This window comes from Cebidichthys violaceus, unplaced genomic scaffold, assembly GCF_023349555.1.
Source record: "Cebidichthys violaceus isolate CVI_PGR_0920_01 unplaced genomic scaffold, fCebVio1.0.p SCAF_3, whole genome shotgun sequence".
NCBI lineage: Eukaryota > Metazoa > Chordata > Actinopteri > Perciformes > Stichaeidae > Cebidichthys > Cebidichthys violaceus.
The window spans coordinates 2,247,574-2,253,925 of NW_027176483.1; the positions used below are offsets into that span (position 1 = coordinate 2,247,574).

The window sequence follows — 6,352 nt, forward strand, 5'->3', positions numbered from 1 at the left end:
CACGTATTTTTTTCTGACGATACTAATTGCAGATCATTGATGATCCATACTGTTGTTTGGATTACAGCAGCTGGTCTACTGGTGGTTTCTTTCTTCATAAAAACAAACAAAGAAGAAAATAAAAGATTGTATTGTTATGGATTAAAACAAATCTAGTCATTAGTGGTGTTAATGATGTATAATAAGCTGCTCAGAGTTAGTGTCAACAGCTCATAATTCATCTCTAACATTGATTTACGTTGTTGCAAAAACATCTTTAAACAACTATAATGAATCAAGTTGTTTCTCACCAACACTACATTTCACGAGTGTTACATAAGAACACATCATAACAACAGATTTAGTGTTCACAATTTCTACACGTCTGTGCAACGTGAATGTAATCGTCTGTGAGATGTCTTTGTAGACGAGCGCGTTACATGTTGGTTCATCAGTGACGGGGAATTGAACCTCTAACCCCGACAGTGTTAGTGCCTCGTTGACCAGAATGAAGAATATTTGTCTCTTTTTATCAGAAGAGGCTGAACATATTGAGAAGAACTGGAGGAGGTATACAACGATACACACCGTCTGTGCAGCCCAGATATGTTTCTGGCCACACAAATCATCCGTCTTATCTCCCCCCCCCCCCGGGTAGAGAACACAGATCTAACAAACAAAAGAAAAAGAGGATATCTCCATGCAGACTGGAGGAGCTTCCTCTGCAGTAGTAATCCTCCCCGAGGGCAGCGAGGGATGAACCAAACTCCACAGCAGTCAGCTGTTCATTTCAGCCACAGATGTGCGTGAACGACACCACGACCGGGGCAGCGGCTCGGGCCGTAATCAAAAGTTTTCGTTGTACGCCGTTAGCGCGAAATGTGCCGAGGTCACGCTGTGGAGGGTGAGGACGAAACGGCTGGAAGAACAAGCCTTCAACTTCCTGATTAGCCACAAAACGCAACAGAGAGAGAGAGAGAAACAAGGACGCCGTATCACCGTTGAAACACATCCAACATGCAGCAGCGTCGCCCAGATGTGTCGGTCACCAGGATGAGGGAAGAAGCCACCCAATGGGTGTTTTTACAGCGCGAAAGCCTTTACACACCTTTTATTGTGAAAGGTGAGAGCGGAAGGACTGGATCTGGTCTGTGCTACTAGGAGTCATACAGTTTACACAGAGTAGAATCAATGAGGTCTGGAGTCAGCGGTTCTGCCGTCGGTACTTTCTTAGTTCTGGAGTGAGACGTCCTCTCTCTGTCTCCCTGTCTCTGTGTCTCTTTGTCCCTTTGTCTCTGTGTCTCTTTGTCCCTTTGTCTCTGTGTGTCTCTTTGTATCTTTGTCTCTTTGTCTCAGTACAGCGTGAGACTCGCATCACGACCCTTTATCGTTGCTCCATGAAGCTGAGCCAATATGTTCAGCAGCTCTGCCAGTTTTTAGGAGACCACAAAGACACAGTCCAGGTCCTCCTGCCACAGATGCTGTTACTACGAGTCTCATGATGTCTGATTAGTGATTTTAGTTCAAACTAACTTCATCACGAGGATTTGTTTATCGTAAATGGCATGTTTTATTCACCAAATGACCACATTTCGTGGTCGTCCGATTGGATTTTTTATTATCAATGTGGATAAAAGTAACAAAAGTAATAAAAGTATTCTTGCTGTGCAGTTATTTTATTCTTCAATACACCTTATGATAAATCCATCATTCAGGTCCTAGTTACAGGAGAGTCCAGATGTTTTAACGAAGAGAAGAAACTAAATGATGTCGTACGTTTGTGTGCCGATAGCAGCAGATAGTTTTTGGGGAGGTGAAGCTCTGCCATACTGACACAGTGAGGTTTGTGACTGCAGGCCCCACGGCGAGCCATCAGATGATTAGACGACAGAATCAACAGCTCTGTAATTACTGCGTCAGAGGAGATGACAACTTAATAATGTTATGTAAATGCACAAAAAGGTATTCTGGTATTAAAAACGTACCTCACAGCGACGAAGAACACTTCAGATAAAATGAAAGGAGAAGTCCGCGGAGCAGAGAGGGAGAGGCGACCCGACCCTGGTCGGAGCTGGCCGAGGCCACGCTGCGATTGGCCGGTCCGTGTTTGAGGGGCGGGACTTAGCAAAGGGTCAGTTGCTTTGCTTCCATATGAAGTATTTTAAGTCGCAGTCATCAAATACCGACTACGGTTCTTTATTCTGACTTTTTCCAGCAACGTCAAGACCTCAGGAACAACAACGCCTGGATATATATAGAGTGACAGGTCGCTAACGGAGTCGACAACAACAACAACAACAAAGGTGCAAATATGGTCGCAAAGCAAAAAAACTAAATACCAAAACTAGAGGCCGAAACGCAGACAAGAGAGAGACAGACGCTGCCTCTCGGTAAACACAAACTCAACATCTGCATACGCTTTTGTCTTTCCCTCGATGCGTTGGGAAGCAGAAAGAAAACACCTCCACCACAACCACTTCCTGTTCTACACCACACCCACTTCCTGTTCTACGCCACAGCCACTTCCTGTTCTACACCACACCACAGCCACTTCCTGTTCTACGCCACAGCCACTTCCTGTTCTACACCACACCACAGCCACTTCCTGTTCCACACCACAGCCACTTCCTGTTCCACACCACAGCCACTTCCTGTTCCACACCACGGCCACTTCCTGTTCCACACCACAGCCACTTCCTGTTCCACGCCACAGCCACTTCCTATTCTACGCCACAGCAACTTCCTGTTCTACGCCACAGCCACTTCCTGTACTACACCACAGCCACTTCCTGTTCTACGCCACAGCCACTTCCTGTTCCACACCACAGCCACTTCTTGTTCTACGCCACAGCCACTTCCTGTTCTGCTCAAAGTGTGATACGGTCCTACACTATCTAACTCCAGGTGCACGTTGTCTGCACACGAAGCATCGTTCACGTTTCTACATGAATGTATAATCCGTCAGCCAGGTGAGTTTTCAGTAAAAAATAAAACCCTGATTGTGCATCGAGCAGCCAGCGTGGCGGAGAGGAGGAATAACCAGGTGGCTCAATGCCCGCCCCCCCACCCCCACCTTCATAAAACCATCCAGCAGGAGGTGGCCGGGTCAGGCATTGAGTGATCGGTCCCGCAGAGAGCAGGAGGCAGCGCTGGACTTTTTAACTCTCAGGAGAGAGGAGGCAGGAGGGAGGAGAGATGAGGAAGGAGGGAGGAGGCTAGAGGAGTGAGCTCACCTTTACAGTCTGGATCCTTGTAGACCAGCTGCTCTAATCAAACAAAGTGATCTGTATCTGTTAATAAGGATCATCAATGATCGGCATTTAGTATCAGCAGCAAAAACACGTGATCATTGATCTCTAAAAGTTATAGTCGCTCCTTTTTTTCTTTTGTTCTGATCCGACCTGTGAGTTTTATGATCCGTTGCATGTCTAGTTATCACTCAGCGTATACACGTGTGTGTGTGTGTGTGTGTGTGTGTGTGTGTGTGTGTGTGTGTGTGTAGCCTTCAGTCAGTCGACTACAAGACGACTTTCCTTCTACTTCTATGAGATCACGCTGATCACACGGCACGGCTGTCACCATCGACCTTTATTACGTCGATGAACGTCACAACCATAAAGCAACCATATGGTCAGCTGAGCTATCCGTCTGTCTGTCTGTCTGTCTGTCTCTCAGTCCGTCTGTCTCTCTCTCTGTGTGAGTCCGTCTCTCCGTCTCTCTGTCTGTCTGTCTCTCTGTCCGTTCGCCTCTCTGTCTCCGTCTGTCTCTCTGTCCGTCTTTCCATCTCTCTGTCTGTCTCTCTGTCTGTCCGTCCGTCTCTCCGTCTGTCTGCCTGTCTGTCTGTCTCTCTGTCCGTCCGGTCCGTCTCACTCCTCGCCACGTGTTCACTGTGATGAGTTTCGTTGTTTGCCAACTAAAAATGGGTAGAAGAAGAAGAAGAAGAAGAAGAAGAAGAGATTTCACGTTGCTCAGGCGTTGCTGGACGCAAATCATTGTCAAAAAGCAGTAAAACATTAGATTAAAATCGTGACTCTTAACAGTGATTCATTCTATCGCCTCACTGCCCTTCAGCAGCAGTCCCCCTCAAGATATGAAGTAGTGCGTGACCCGGCGCTGATCGATTAGTGCAGCGTGGACGCACGATGTCGCCGATCAATCACCTGCTGAGCTGTAATCCGGTGCCGACGCACACGCTCCGACGAGTGTTGGGTGAGTCACCTCGTGCTGTAAATGCGTGTCCTTTTACCGCGCGGCGTAGCGCTACTGCTCACACTCACCGAGGCTTAATAATAAAACTTTTTATTACACTTCATGAAAATGCTGTCATTCACCCTCATTGTTCTCTTCTTCTGGAGGCGCTCCTGTTATAAAGTAAGAGCTTTTATAAAGGATCATTGGGCCGCTTTAAAGACACAGATGGAGCTCATTTCAGTTAAGTACACAAATAAATGTCTCGCAGTATTAGTACACGTCAGCACTGACTGCGTCTTTAAGACTTCTACTTGTTAAGGATTTCATTCGTCCAAAGACCCCCCCCCCCCCCCCCCCCCCGAGTCTCATCTTTCATAATTTTGGCCTTATAATACAACAACAGAGCCATTTCGGCAATCGCCATCTTGGTTTTAAAATGCAACCAGTGAACAGGAAGTGACCACATTTAGTGTCCGGATAGAAAACACGGCACTCGGTGGAGAAACCTAGTGTGTGACGTTTCACCGGAGAGACGCTACGAGCTACAAGTCATGAGGTGATTCCAGTTCTCCGTGTTCAGAACACCAGTGACCACGGTAACCGGCGACTCTCTCGGCCGAACGCGTCGGCGGTTGCTCGTGGTGACGACGGCTGTTGAAAACACCAACAGAACATGTAGGAGTCTTCGGAATCTATTATAAAAACAGACTCGTCTGTGTTCATTATCTTAACCGGCCATTGACGCAAGAAACCACTGAATGTCACCAGTTAACACGGTCACTGGTTAAACTGAAACACCCGCTGCGTCTGAATTCTGTGGAACCGGAGTCCGCTGCTGGAATAAGAAACATGCAAACAACCAGACATTTTGATGCCGTTAACGGTGTGAATTCAATGTTTAAAAAGGGGCTCACTCGTCTGCAAGGCTGGGCAAGGCTGGGCAACACACACACACACACACACACACACACACACACACACACACACACACACACACACACACACACACACACACACACACACACACACACACACATTTGTGTTGACGTTGCACTGACGATATCACACCATATAAAATTTTTGGTGCAATTACAAATTACCTTGGCGGATGTGAGGCGTTCTTGTATGAGATAGTTTCAAGTCGCATAAATTATAGTGATGTTTAACAAGTCGTAAACTCAGAATTACGGTAAGTTACCGTAAAAAAAAAAAAAAAATCCACTTTTGCTGCTGGTCTAGACTAACTCATGCTATTAAGAACATACGAGTCGTTTTCTTTATACTGTAACAGGTAGACATCCTGACCCACACTCCAGACCAGCTGGTGGCGGTGATGCACCAATTCAACCCCCAACAAACCTCCAAGAAGAAGAAGAAGAAGAAGAAGAAAATGAAGAAGAAGAAAACTGCAGCGAGTCCAAAATGAACTCTTTTACAAAATCGGTCAACTTTGGTTTAAAGTTGCATTGCTTCTCTGCAGTGGTACACAGGATATATATAACATAATTATATACTTTCTATATAGAATAGGCTCCATTGGTACATTGGTAACGTGCAGGGCGTTATTTCATCATATTTAAACTTACCCTCGGACCTCTGGTGGCGTGTTTTGGGTTCAAAGTGGAGCAACTAAACGCAACGAATAAAGCAACGTCGGTGTGTTATTGCGTGTGAGCCGAACGTCAAAAGGGAAAGTAGAGATGTGTAAAATGTATAAAAACATACTCTGCATGTACGCATGCGTGTGGCAATACGTGCATACATCTAAAACGCGGAGTTTTTAGATCGAGTCTGGGCCTTAAGTTGACACTAAACTCAGCTCCTACAAACTCATTAACTAACGTTCAGTAAAACGAACCACTGTGCCGTCTGGTTGTGTGGACGTAAACACGACGTTACGTGCAAGAAACGAGACAGAAACACTCACTGCTGCTGCTGCTGCTGCTTCCTTTTCCCTCGCTCCGGTTTCAAATTGACAAGGGTTGCTGCGGATACTGCGCATGCGTGTTGCGAACCGGATATCACGGCTTCTATTTATAGCAACACTCAACAATAAACACAGATAATAATAATAATAATAATAATAATAATAATAATAATAATAATAATAATAATAGAAAACACAATGTAGCCGGGGAAAATAAGATAAGTACATGAAAATAAAAATATAAAATTAAAGTTG

The 6,352-nt window shown here is 45.7% G+C and overlaps 1 protein-coding gene across 1 annotated transcript in view; it reads right to left on the bottom strand.

The window, feature by feature from the left end:
* Positions 1 to 6,150, bottom strand: part of pot1 (protection of telomeres 1 homolog) — a 23,802-nt gene extending 17,652 nt beyond the window's left edge. The window contains exon 1 of the mRNA XM_068724127.1: positions 6,098 to 6,150. The gene's annotated coding sequence lies outside the window, so the exon portion shown is untranslated. The remainder of the gene's footprint in view (positions 1 to 6,097) is intronic.
* Between the last annotated feature and the right edge of the window lie 202 nt (positions 6,151 to 6,352).